The sequence below is a fragment of the Struthio camelus genome, chromosome 4 (genome assembly GCF_040807025.1).
Source record: "Struthio camelus isolate bStrCam1 chromosome 4, bStrCam1.hap1, whole genome shotgun sequence".
Taxonomy (NCBI): domain Eukaryota; kingdom Metazoa; phylum Chordata; class Aves; order Struthioniformes; family Struthionidae; genus Struthio; species Struthio camelus.
This window is the reverse complement of record NC_090945.1, coordinates 12,504,210-12,517,462: the sequence shown is the minus strand read 5'-3', so window position 1 is coordinate 12,517,462 and position 13,253 is coordinate 12,504,210. Positions and strand designations below refer to the sequence as shown.

General features: G+C 51.2%; 1 long non-coding RNA gene across 5 annotated transcripts; it reads left to right on the top strand.

Annotated features, from left to right (window-relative positions):
- The first annotated feature begins 3 nt into the window (after positions 1 to 3).
- LOC138067134 (uncharacterized) lies at positions 4 to 6,136 on the top strand. 5 transcript variants are annotated; one of them, XR_011140826.1, is made up of 5 exons: positions 4 to 140; positions 835 to 902; positions 2,597 to 3,197; positions 5,657 to 5,736; positions 5,824 to 6,136. It is a non-coding gene; the product is annotated as an uncharacterized lncRNA (long non-coding RNA). The 5 variants fall into 5 exon arrangements; XR_011140824.1 differs by having other exon boundaries at positions 2,597 to 2,813; positions 3,106 to 6,136; XR_011140825.1 differs by having other exon boundaries at positions 5,657 to 6,136.
- The last annotated feature ends 7,117 nt before the right edge of the window (positions 6,137 to 13,253 follow it).

Below are 13,253 nucleotides of genomic sequence, written 5' to 3'. Positions count from 1 at the left end.
AAACCGAAACCCAAACCCGGCTTGGGGAAATGGAAAGCGAAACTCGGTGGCACGCACGCCACGCACACAGACACACGCACACACGCTCTCAGGAAGCAGCCCTGATACAGTACTTGCCGGTTTCTTACTGCGAAATAGAGGTGAGGAACTTAAGGACCCTGAAAAAGGGAAGGGGAAAAAAAGGGCAAAACGGGACAGGTATATTGCGACTGAGTAAGTCAGTGGTACAGTTGTAACTTTGTCTCATATCAAAAATCAGATAATTTCCTGCACATTAAACCTTCCTTCAAAACGTGCAGTGCTTAACTTCATTAAAGAATGTAAACGTATTTCTCTAATCTTCTACATTTCGAGGTGTGGTTCTGTCGTTTTACCAGCCTATAAACAGTGGCTTGAAGAATCTAAGTATATCTTTTTCTAGGATTTCAAAAAATCCCCTCTTGCACTGCATGCAAACCTGCTCCATGGGTGCGCTGAAGCTGCAACTGATGGGAGTCGTTGACAGCGTCAATCAAACAGGACAGAAAGACTGGACGTGTGGCCAGTGCAGCACAATAGCCCGTCTCCCAAACCAGAGGGGGGTGCGTTTCAAAGAAACTGCAGCAAACCGAAGGGGGTAACCCCTTCTCAGAGCTCTTGTAATAATCCTCTTTAGGTAGAAACAGCCCTGAAGCGTGAGTTTGTATCTCTTGCAAAACTATTATTTGCATCAATTATTAAAACTCTGTATTAGCCTGTTATCTCTAGAGTAGCAGCGTTACAACAGTATCCTGTAGCAATGATATCCACAGTGTAATTTTTACAATGAATAATTTTCTTCCTATCTCTGAATAGGTTTCCCTTCAGTTTTATTCACTGTCTACACTACAATGAGAAGAAACGTGTCAGCTTATCATAGTGAGGTAATCATTCAACTTATATGCTTTCTTTTTATCTTCTCTAAGCCTTCTAGTTTCTAAAAGGAATAATTCCAGTCCTCTTAGGCTCTCCTTTTTCACACTTGTTTGTCATTCTCAGGGTCCTTCGTGTTCAAAACCCCTCTATTTTGCAACATAAGCTGTCTTCCAGCAAGTATAAAATATGCTTTGCAGGAGGAAACTTGAGCAGACACTGTCTTCCAATTCCACTGTTTATTCAACACTTGTACCATTCTTGGACTATTTATTCAATATGTACATACTATTAATAAACTAATTATGCTCTATGGATACAATATGGAACATGATATTCATATGCAAGTTATGACAGTGATTGATTTACGACCTTGTCAATTGCTCGGCTAGCTGCAAGGAGCCCAAGCTGCAAAGAGCCGGAGCTGCGCTGTCACGAGCGGGCGCTGCGCTCCCAGCTCGGCTCCCAAGGAGGCCCAGAGCCCGGCGGGCGCAGGCAGCTCGGCCCCAGCCCGGAGTGGGGCGTGCACAGGGCAGGAGGGAGGCGAGTCGAGGCGAGCGCAGTCGTCCTGCTGCGAGCAGGGAGCCGGGCGCCTTGCGTCAGGAGTGGAGAAAGCCTCCCTCTCTGTGGCGCTGCTCTCCCGCTTCCGTCTCCGAGCGCAGAAAGGAGGTGCGAGGCTGTCGTGCGGGGTCGGCACCCACCTGGACCTGACACAGAGACAGGCAGCGAGGCTGCAGCTGTTAATCACCAGTGACACAACCCCTCTAAGTGATTTAGGGAGAAGTCCCCAGTGCAAGACGCCCCCAGGCTCAGCAGGAAGCACCTCCGAGGCCCTGATTTCCCTGCGTGGGTAAGAGGGGCCGGGATGCAGCCCCTGCTGCCGGACACACTATCCCAGGCTCTGCATGCCAGCGGCAGCATCGGAGAGCCCATGTAGGGGCAATGCTGCAGCGTTGGCACTGGCCATCCCTGACAGCACTGCTGGGACTCCTAGCCCAGGAATTTATGTTGAGATTAGCTTAGAAATGAAGAGAGACGTGCTATTCCAGCTTCCAAGAGTTGAGGAATATCCCACTGAGCCTACTCCAGCTGCAACCTAACATCCAGTTGGAGGATTTTGTTAACCCTATTTATTGCCATCTCCTCCAGAATGACCAGGCATCGGGGAGGTCTTCCCAGAACAACTCTTTCCTCTACTGCGTTTTGGAACATTTAGGGTGTACTTAGCAGAACAAAAATGAGAGACAAAGGCTTGTGCATGTGAGCACGTAGCCTTTAATGCTGACCTCCTTGCTTTCTGAAAGTCAGCATTTCTATTAGACCCTACTTTGGTAAAGCTACAGCAAACCACAGCCATCAGGGCTGTTTTGCAGAAATGTCTTTGGGAAATCTTCAGGATATCCCTAAATGTCAGGTAGACAGCAGGTAAAGCAGGCACACCTGTGACCGAAAGCCAGCCAGCTGGGGCCTTGAGGCCAGTAAGAAGCCTTACTTGCCCTGAGCAGCTTCACCTGGGAGCCCTATGCATGCCTCCTTTGCCCATTGGCCTGGCTGCTCTATTTCAGGCCAGGCCTTGCCTCTTGGCTAAGTGCTATTGGAGCTGGGAGTGTCTCTGACTGTGTCTCTGGCTTTGCCTTCTGCTTGGTTGTTGGACCTGCATTCCAGGTAGTTTGTCTCCAGTACTGTCTTGGGCTTTCTCTCCTAGATGGACATTGGATCTATGTTGTGGCCTTGTCTGCAGTCCTGTCTCTGCCTCCCTGATGGACCTTGGACCTCTGCTGTCTCCTGGCCCCGTCTCCTGCTGTTCCTGACAAGGCTCCTGTGATGGCCCCTGGACTGGACTCATTGCTTCTTGTGTGGGACTCCTGATGGGCCCTGGTATTGCACTCCTCTGCTGTGTGAGGCTCCACTGTGTTGTCCAGGTAGCTGGATGGTACTGCAGTGCTTAACGTGGAATTATGTTGTTGTTTTAAGCAGAGAGTGAAACTTTCTTAGAACCCTTCCAAAACTGGACTGAGCCTGGAAGTTGGGCTTTCCTGTTGGGAGTGGCATTCCTTGCCTCAGTGTGGTTTGAATTAAACCTAGGAACACAAACTGAACTTACACCTGGCTTCAGATCCATGCCACAAAAAAGTAGTGGAGGCTTCAGAATAGAGCTGAGTAAACATCCTGAGGAATGTTTTCATAACTTGGAGTTGCTTTCACTTTTCACAGAGAGAGACACCTGAGAGATGTCTATTTCAAAGGGGAAAAATCCAGAGAATGGAAACAATGTTCCATTCAGAGTGGCTTGTGGGGACAGACAGGTAGGAGGCCTGCAGTGTCTTTATCTCATAGCTTAATTTCTTTGTCTCCTTCACTCTGCTAAAGCTGAAAAGTGTAAACTCGCTCTTGCTCAGAGCGAGCACCAGGATGGCCGCTTTCTATTTGCTGTTTGGGTTTGTAAGTTGGTCCTTCCCTGTTGGCTCAGGATGATTTTTGAGGAATGTCCTTGCAAATTGGCTCTGACTTGAACTTTGCATTCCCTGTGGGAAATCCAAGTAGCCATGTCCAGGGAACAGGACCAGCAGCAGCAGGCAAGTAGAGGAGGGTTTGTTGGGGGAGCTCAGGGAGGTGGTGGAGGTAAGTGTGCCCTTGCGTTGCCTGGAAAGGCAAGGAGCTCACTGGAACAAAACCAAGTCTCCTGGAGTTTGGCAACTTGCCTTGCAGGCCCCAGTCAAACCTGAAACCAGGGATGCAGCAGCTGCTGGAATTGGGTATGGCAACTATGGCCCCAACAGCCAAGGGTACGGAGGTTATGGGGGATGTGACAGCACTGGTTACAACAGCTGCTATGGTGACTAGAGCAGTAAGTACAGAATGCCCTGGGAGAAGTGCTCCCCTGCTGCTTCTAGGGAACTGCTGTAGCAGATAGAAACCAGGTGGCTTTGAAATAGGCTGCCTTTGGATTTTGGCTGACTTGGAGTATTCACCTCCTGGATGGGGGTTCTCTGTCTGCTGGTCCCCAGCACCCCTTTCCCCTTCCCACCCTGCTTTTCCTGTTTGGCCCTCTTGAGGGTGCCTTCAGGCTGGTTATGTAAGTGGGGCTGCAGTGCTGCCCGTCTCTCCTGGGGTGTCTGGCAGGTGGAGCATTACCTCTCCTGGCTGTGAGGCAGCTGCCTCGCAGCCTCCTCAGTCTTCACAGCCCTCTGCAGGTGGTCAGGGGCACCCTCACCTCATGTCTCCTTAGAAACCTGCTGGGTGGTAAACTATCCAAGTTGCTGGAGGCAATTGTTCCTGGCCAGGAACAGAGCATAGATTTGAGTTGTGTGATTATATCCTAAGTCATCTGGTTACTCATCTACAAATGGCTGCAGTTAGTGCAGTGCTGATGTGGCTGTGAGCTCAGTCTGTGTGTGGAGGAGAGGCAGCTGCATGGTTGCACTCCTATGCCAAGTGGCAGATGGGAGGCTCCTTCCCTTGAGGGCCTTTTCCTTCCTCTTCCTTGGTAAATCTGTTCAGCCTTAGCAGAACCAAACATGACTTGCCATGTTGGCGTAACCTAGGCTTTTGTGATGGTGCTTGTTCTTTCCCAGATGCTGTTGAATGGGTGAGTGTAAATCTGCCTTCTGGAGAAGGTGGAGGTTTGGGTAGGGGGAAAAGGGTTGGGAGGAGCGTCATCTTGCTGAAGAGTTGGGGGTGAGGGAAGCTGGCTTTGAAAGCTGCCTCAGCTTGTGTCATTGATGTTTGCCCCTGAATGGTTGGAGTGTGCAGCACCTTGCATCTGATGGCTTTCTCATGTTGAGCAGCAGGGGGGTTAGGGGCAAGTATCTCAGTGAGGTGGTCATCAGAATAGTTACAAACCATAGTAGGTTGTTCTGTTGGCAACTTAGCCCTAACAGGTATGTCCTAAATTGCTCCTTGCAGCCTAATTCTGCTATGGATAGCAGTTTCTCAAATCAACTGCCTGAGATGTTGGGATGGTGAATGTTTGAAGTGTCACAGCCCCCAGGCGTGCTTCCCATAAGGTAGTAAATGCCTGTGGAGATATGTAACCCAGGGGGTCTTAAGCTTTTGCCTTTTACCCTAGGACTAACAAGTCAGTAAAGTTAACAGGCCAAGGGCTGCTAATGGGTGCAAATTAAGGAAGGGCAGGGAAACAGCATTGCCTCCTACCTCTGACACGATACCTTGTTTGTACCTGCCAGGGGGAGCTGGACTGTAGGCCCTGTGTCATGCTGACTTCTCACAGGTCTGCTCAATGTGGACAGGGTGTGAGAGGCTCATGCTCTCCAGTGCTGCTGTTTGGTATGGTTGCTTTCAGCAGCCTATATCAGGGGGACAAAAGAAAATGGGTACTTGAAGCTTTGCCTTCACTTGTTTCTTTGCTTTTAAAACTGCAGGTAATGTAATCTTAATGCCTTTCTTACAGGCCCAGAAATGGTTACCTACATGGGCTCATGGAGAACAGAGTTAAAATTATTCCTAAGGATATGGCTTGTCTGTGGACTGTCCAGTCTGAATTTTGTATAGCATCAATGTTTCGGAGTGCTTGCTTTTCCCATGTATAGAGGTTGTAGCAGTAACTGTGAGAAGTCCTGGAGCTGAATTCAGCTTCAGAACAGCTAATGCAACTAGAAGGAGAGGCTATATTTTTCTTTATAGGTTTCACAGATGTCTTAAACTACTTCTAGTTTTACATGTTATAAGCAAATATACAGTGTATGAGGAAAAGCTTGTCTTAAGCATTGGTGTGCATGTGGAGCTCATGGACTCTCCTGTTCAGCTTCATTTCAAAAGCATGTAATTCCATGGCTGATGTTGCTCCACCATATTGGCCTAGAGTGGGACATAAGGGTACCTCAGGTAAGTTCTTCTTTCTGTGATTTGAAGAGAACAAAAATGTTTGCCTGCTACAAGTTTCCACAGAATGACTTTGTCCTCTTTTTCCAGGTGGAGAAGCAGCATTTCCTCATGGGAGGACTGATTTGAGGTGGCACATGCTGCCTGCTCTAGTAGCAGTTCAAACTAATATTTGTCTCAAGTCCATGAGCTGGAAGAGAGATGTTGGGTCCCTCTGAAGCTTAATGGAGGTGTCATGAAGACGAAATGGCTTGCATGGTCTTAATTGCTATGCTGCAGAAGCAGCGTAGTTTTATGCCCCTTCCTCAGCCTTGTAGGGCAAGTCCTGTGTTAAGAGCCCAGTGTGCCAGTGTCCTGATGTGTTGGTGTCTTGCTGGTTTCTTAATAAATTGATTTGTCTGAATGTGTATTGACTCTTTGTTGCAAGTCCAGGTGCCTCTGGGCCAAACACTGGCTATGGAGCCTAAAGGTGTGATTGGAGGAGCAGCAATTACATAGTACTAGATGATAAGGGAGACCTGGCTTCTGGAAATCAAAAAGCTCCTGCTTGTGGGGTACAGCTGTAGGGGTCTTCTAAAGGACAGCACCACTGAACTGGTCCTTCAGAGACCAGCCGAGGGTAGCCTGGCTGCCTGGAGAGGAAAGGAAGAAAGGCCCAGAATGAATGGTAGTGATTGTGCTTCTGGAGTGGGGCAGGGCTGGGGAGGTGCAGGTTAAGAGGAGGGAGGCTGCCTGGGGAGAGGAAGGGGGGTGCTGCCTGCCGGGGGGAGCTGTGGCTCTGTTTCTGTGTGTGTCCTGCTGCTGGGCCTTTTTTCTCTCCAGTTCCCTGACAGTGTTAATGGGGGGCCTGCCTCAGTGTTTGAGAGGCCCCTTGGGCGTTTGGCAGGGCAAGCGTTTGCTCCTTAATCCTACATCAAGGCCTGTAGTAATGTTCTGGAGGTGAAGGGCAGGGGCGGTTTTTGGCTTAGCTGGCTCAGTGGAGTTGAAGGTTGAGGTAGGACTCCAGAAACAGTTTTCCGTAGCGTAGGCTCCTCTGCTTCAGAAAGCATACAGGAGTTTTGCCTAGGCTGTTTAGTAGCTGCCCTGCTCTTAGGAGAGGCTCAACTGTGTGTGCAGTTCAAAGCAGTGAGCACCTGCTGGGCCTTCATTGCATTGGAAAGGTGGAGGTCACTTGGCATGGGAGTACTGCTGGGAGAGGCTGCAAAAACACAGGGTGGGCAAGCTCCTGGAGCTGAGCTTGGAGGTGAGCCTTTCTGTCCGCCTCGTTGGCGATGCTGCACTTGGAGCAGCCGTCCTTGGATGCGGCATCCTTGCGGGGAGCCGGGTCACAGGCTGGCTCCCTGCGGAGTAATGTTTGCAATACCCTCTTTTGCATCAAAGCTACTGTATTCAGCCTGCGTGAACCTTGGCTTGAAGGCTTGCTTTTCATGCCTTGGAGCCAGGGTCGGTCAGGTTCAAAACGCAAATCTAAAGGTAACTGCGCTTCTGAGTTAAGAGTTGAAGGGCAAGGACCTGAGCGCTGTCTAGTACCTGACAGACAGCGAGAAGTAGTGGGGCTGCAGGGGGATGTTTAAACCTTGCTTAAGGCTTTCCTCAGGTGGATCTGGCTTGTAATGCTCCTGATAGCCCTTTTGAACAGCAATTGAGGTTTCTGGCTAGGACTAGACTTTATGCAATGGAATGTCAAGGTATTGCCTGATGGTTGATATTGCCTGATGGTATTGCCTGATGCCTCTTGGGTACCCACCACCCCATGCTTCTAGTAACTTCTGCTGATGCTGTGAAAGGTAAAAGACATATTGGGGGGGTGACCCAGAACCCTACTTTTAGAGCTGTAATAGAAGCTAAAGCTGGAGGGAGAGGTTACTGGCTGGCGGGCTTCCAAGTGAACTGATTTTTGGTGCCTAGTACAGTGCTTCTCTGAGTAAGTTTAGGCATGGGGAGTGCTGCCATTTGCCTTCATCTCAAATGAGCTGCATTAGGTTCTTTGTTTCTCTGTCTGGCCCCTTCAGAGAAAAGGGAGGCAGAAATCACATTTGTTTCATATGTGTCTGTCATTTCCTTAGCAACCCTAGAGGAAAAGTGGATTTCTTTGATTGTGACTTTTGTTCACAATTGAGTGGAGTTAAGCCCCGAGCAGGGAGGAACTCGTGTTTGCAGTTGCCTCCTACAACTGGCAAACAGATGCCAGTCTCAGGACCTTTCTGCAATCCTTGAGCTTGGTCCTTGCAACCCTTAAATAGGGACTGCACCTGGCTTGATCCGAGAAGCATGAGGGGGACTGATGCGCTCAGACAGTTAAACGGCAGGAGAGGCAGCGAGCCTGCTACTTCAGCTAGCTGCCGTTTAAACTCTAATGTTGACCTGTGCTTTGTAATGCTTGGCCAGGAAGTTCAATGTGTATCTGAAAACCTGTAGCATATTCTACAGTATATACTAATGGTTACGAGCTAATGTCTTAAGTCCTCCCATTTTTCAGTCTTTGCCTAGTTCTCAACTGTACTGGAGCCTAGGAAAGTCATTTTTGTCCCTAGCCTCTGTTCTTGCACCTACAAAGTTTGTGAAGCTGGTATTTTGGCCAGTTTCCCTTCCATGCTCAGCATCTCCCGTACCTGTTGCAAACTTGGTACACAGAGCTACCAGAAACATGTGGTCAATGAAAGTGTACTTGTGCCGTTTGTTACTTAATGTGTCCCTGAGGAGCCTGGGCCTGTGCAGGATTAATGGAATAAGCTCGTTATGGAAGAAAGCTTAACAATTCTACGTAGGCATAAAGTGATTTATTAAAGACCCTTCCCTGGACCGCTTTTTTCTTATGCTGCAGTTAGCTAACACAGTAAAGGCTGTGCTGGGCTTTCTTATTTGGGGGTGGCAGGGAGGCTGTACAACACCAGGTGTCGATGCAGTGTGAGCCCAGGTGGAACCTGTTGGAGGTTCTGCTGTAAAGAAGACAGTGCAAGGATCGCGGTCCAGCCTGTTGCTTCTGTAACACTATGAACTGAGAAAACAAGGAAGGTGAATCAGATGTCAATATTGAATTTGTTAGCTTCTCTTGCAAGAAGAATGGAGTTTAGTGTTGGAGTCTTCCCAGAATGCATATCTGAATGCTTTCTTGGTCGACTGTGATAAGGGGGAAGATCTGTGAGCTTTCTCTCTGTCCACTGGCGTTACTGATGCCCTGCTGTGCCTTCTGGCAGAAGGGAAAGAAAGAAAACAATCACGCTTGGGTTTCTTCTTTTAAGTCGGTTCCTTTGGCAGAGAAATACAGCAGTGGCAAGACTATCGACTTTGCTGCCATCTGGCAAAGGGCAACTAGTTGTCCGTGCGTGCTAGCTAAACAGATCCAGACTAACGATGTTGAAACGCAAGCATTCAATCTCTGCACACAGGGGGTCTCAGGACAGCACTTTAAGCTTTTAAATGCACCCAGTAAAAGTGGAGACACGAAAGGCCTCCTAACACACCTCATTGCTTCTGTCAAAAATGTTAGTATGAACAACCCCCATTACACGCCCTGCCCAGACCAGCTTGGTTTATAGTTGTGCCAACTGGGGGGGCTGGTCCGCGTGTGGGGGCGGGAAGGCGGCGGGGGCGCGGCGAGGGGCTGGGTGGTGCTGGCGGGCGGGCGGGCGGCCCCGCCCCTCCCCCCGCCGAGTAACGGCCGCTCGCGACCGTTGGGGCGGCTCGCGCGGGCCGTTGGCGCCGGCTCGCGCCGCCCGGGGCAGAGCCGCTGCCCGCGCTGAGGGGAAGGGGGGGGGTGGGGGGTGAGTGTGAGCGAGTGTGTGAGCGTGAGTGCGGGCAGGCGGGAGCGGCGGCAGGTCAGTGCCCTGCCCCGAAGGCCAACGCGCGGGTTCAGCTCGTTTTTCTGATCTCCCCCCGCCTCGCTTGCCAAAGGGCACAAAGGGGCAGGCAGTGTGTTTCTTCCTTTTCTTCTTTCCTCCCGTTCTGCTAAATAGCTTGCTTTCTGGAAGGGCTTGTTTTTCGGAAGGGCGGGCGATGAATGGGTTTGCCTACGGGTATTTTGTTAATTTAAGAGCCCCCCCTCAGGCCTCTCTCTGCCCCTCTGCCCGTAGCGAGGAGCAAGTAGGGGCTGGCTGGCCCGCGCCCAGCCCCGGGGTGGCTTTCCCCAGCCCCAGGGGGAGCCAGCGGGAAGGCAGCGGCTGGCTGGTGTTCCCCTCACCAGCCTGCTCAGCCCTGCTCCCCGGCTGTCAAGTCACCGCGGAGCGACCGGGTGACAGAGCACCGGACCGGGTTGCCAGAGAGGTTGAGGAGTCTCCTTCTCTGGAGATATTCAAAACCCGCCTGGATGCGATCCTGGGCAATGCGCTCTAGGTGGCCCCACCTAGGGTTGGACTAGAGGATCTCCAGAGGTCCCTGCCCAGCTTGGCTGTTCTGTGACGGCCAGGGAATGGCCGTGCCGCTTTTCGTTAAGGGGCTGAGGTGCTCATACCCGTTCCTGTTGCCCTTGTGCCCTTAGTGCCAAGGACTGTCGCTGCAGGAGTTGGTGTGAGGGGTGGTGGTGGGGCAGCCAGAGGACTGGAAACGTGCGCGCGTGAGCCTTGGTCCTTGGGAGGCAGGGCTGTAGGGATGGAAGAAACAACCAGGAGCTCCCGAGTGGTGATCACGGAAAACCAGCTTTCCCTCTTGGTGACCGGTCTGGTTCAGGAGGTCCCTGTGCGCTGCCAGCTGGTGTTTCTGCTTCCCGTTCGGGAACTGTTTGCTCCCAAACACCAAAGCGATTGCATGTGGAGCTGCGATATGAACTAAGGAGTAGATGGAGAAGAGAAACAGTTTGGTTTTCCCCTTGGGTTTTATGTTTTGGTTACTCTCTGTGCCTGCAGTGCAACCTGCACAGCTCTTGTTAGGGATGGAAACGTTCCGCTAGTGCCAGGAGGATCTGTACGTGGCTTTGCATTTTTTGGTAAAACTCAGGAAAAATAGTGCCTGTTTAGCCTCTTAATTTCTTCAGAATAGAATTACTGGAAATCAGAAGGGTTTAACTACTGCTAAGCAGAGCACAGGCCAACAAAAAATTGTTGGGGGGGCTGCAGATAGTAATTACATAGCAACTCTGGTGCTCGCCTGGGACTACTGAAGGATATGATCCTCGAGGCTTTTTTTAGATCTTACTTTTTTTTCCTGTGTGTTTGCCAAGTGGTGAGTTCTGCGGCGCGCCTCTTTAGCCAGCAAATCTGCCTCTGACATCTGTACTTCAGTTTTCCCAAGCGTAGGGAAAAGAATTACCGTGTTTCCCTGTGTCTAGCAAACGCTCTCGGTGTTGGTCCTCTGAGCTGCTTGGAGCAGATGGTAGTAACTTTTCCTCTAAACCAAGTCAGATGTCTGTCTTATTTTGAGATGGATTTCTCTTTCGTATCCGCTTAAACTTAGTAGCTTGCTCTTCCTGCTGTATTAATGAAGCAGACTGGTTTGAAGCCGAAGTCTGCCAGGAACTCCTCTTTTGTTTTGGAAACTCCCTTTTAACCAGAGGTTTAGGTTCCTGTATCTTCCTGGTGTTCGTGCTCCTTCTCTGGCCCAGCTGTTAGTCCTCTGATCAGCTGGGAAAGGAGTGCAGTTCTTCCCTCTGGAGTTTTGCTGTAAGGCAGTGTTAGTGAACAAGCAGGAGAAAAAAACTGGCCACTCCTTGGCAAATATTCTTGGCCAAAAAAAAAAGAGAGACAAATCCATTTATACCATCTTATTTCATTCTCTCCTTCTGATAGTGTTCGAACAATTAGAATAGGAAACCAGAGAGTCTCTTAGCAGGGACGAGGAAAATCCCCGACAGCGTTATGATCTCTGTGCTTCAGGAACGTTGGCTTGGTTGCTCCGTTCAGCAGCCCAGCGGACGTGCCTTCTCCCGGTGCTGTGCTGCTGTCCGTTCCCCTCCTCTGAGCAGGTTTGCTCTTGGGGCACTGAAAAGCAGTCCACGATGGTCCTGGCAGTAGAGGAAATAGTCTGAAGCAGCAGGTTCAGAGAGCCCCAAAAGTGCCATCTGCTCCAGGCCACCCCCCGTGCCTGGGGGTTTGCCTGGGCCCTGAAACGGTGCTGGGGCCGGTCGGTGCTGTGCAGCTCCGAGGGGCTGTGAGGGGCAGGTGTTCAGCCCCCTGTGGGGAGAGGGGCTCCGATTTTGTCCTTCTTGGTCAAAGATGGTGCCCTTAGGGGAATGTCTGTCATGCCCCGTGGCTTTAGGGGAGCCAAGGCGTGAGGAAGGGACGTGATGTTCAGGCCCAGCCCAAGCAATGTCGTGGGCAAAACAGTCTCAACTTGTGGAATTTTTACTTAGTAGACTTGATTGCTAATCAACACAAACTTCCAATCACTGACTTGGGTCCTGAGAAAAAAGAAAGGGTAAACAATTCAACAAACACTCCAGTAAAAACTTTGAGCCTAGGAAAGGGGGAGGAAACTTAAGGCCAACAGCTCTCCTCCCTGCTGCTGTGTCTCAGTTACCCTCAGTCCGTCCCTGTTCCTTCAGTGAGGTGATGGGCACTGCAGGAGGTTGGGGCTGTGTGCGTAAAGGTTACTGTCAGCCACTTCTCCGTGCTTTGTGTCTCTGGTGGTGTACTTGCTGCAGCATGGGTGCTCCATGGGCTGCGATCCCTTCAGGGGTGTCCGGGCCCCAGCATGGGTCCTCCACAGGCCCAAGTCGCTTGCAGGGTTATCTGCTCCAGCGTGGGTCACCCACAGGCCGCAGTCCTTTGAGGGGCAGCTCACGGTGTGGGTGGCCCGTGGGTTGTGCTCCTTTCAGTGCTGTCCCCGCCCCAGTGCATGTCACCCGTAGACTGCGGTCCCTCAGGGGTGTACCTGTGCTGGGGTGGGTCACCCAGAGGCTGCAGTCGCTCAGAGGTGACCCTGCTCCGGTGTGGGTTGCCTACGGGCCACGGGCCCCTCGGAAGTGCACCCCTCTGGCGTATGGAGCACCTCCTTCCAGGAGCTTGTCTCCAGCCGCACCTCTCCTCAGCAGTCTCTCCTGCCACCTGTCTCCTGAAGTTTGTCTCTGCAGGTCTCCTCATGTATCTCCTGATGCGTCTCCTCCCTTGGTGGCTCCTGCTCTTGGTTAAATCTGTCTGAGCAGGGGCCCGCAGGTTCCTCTCCCTGGCTGACATGTTGGCGCGTGATGACTTATGCTGGTGTCAGAGCTGGCTGCGACTGGGTGCGACTGGACCTGGGCAATTCATAGCCTCTTCCCGAACAGGTCACCACTGCCGCCCCCTGCTGCCTGAACCCTGCAGTTTCTACCCAACGCAGCACTCGTGGGTGTACTAACTAGGTGCCCCTGCATGAACTGATGGGGCGCGTGTGAAACGCCAGGGCGCTCATGCATAAATGAACCGGGTGCTCGTGCAGGAGGTATTTGGGCCCTCAAATGTAAATGAGTTGGATGCTCATGTGCGAGCTATTGAGGCGCTTGTGCATAAATTTCCTGGGGACTCCTGTGTGAAATAACTGGATGCTCCTGCATAATTTGCTTAGGTGTTTATGCATGAAATAATTGGGTGCTCATGCCTAAGTTGTTTGGG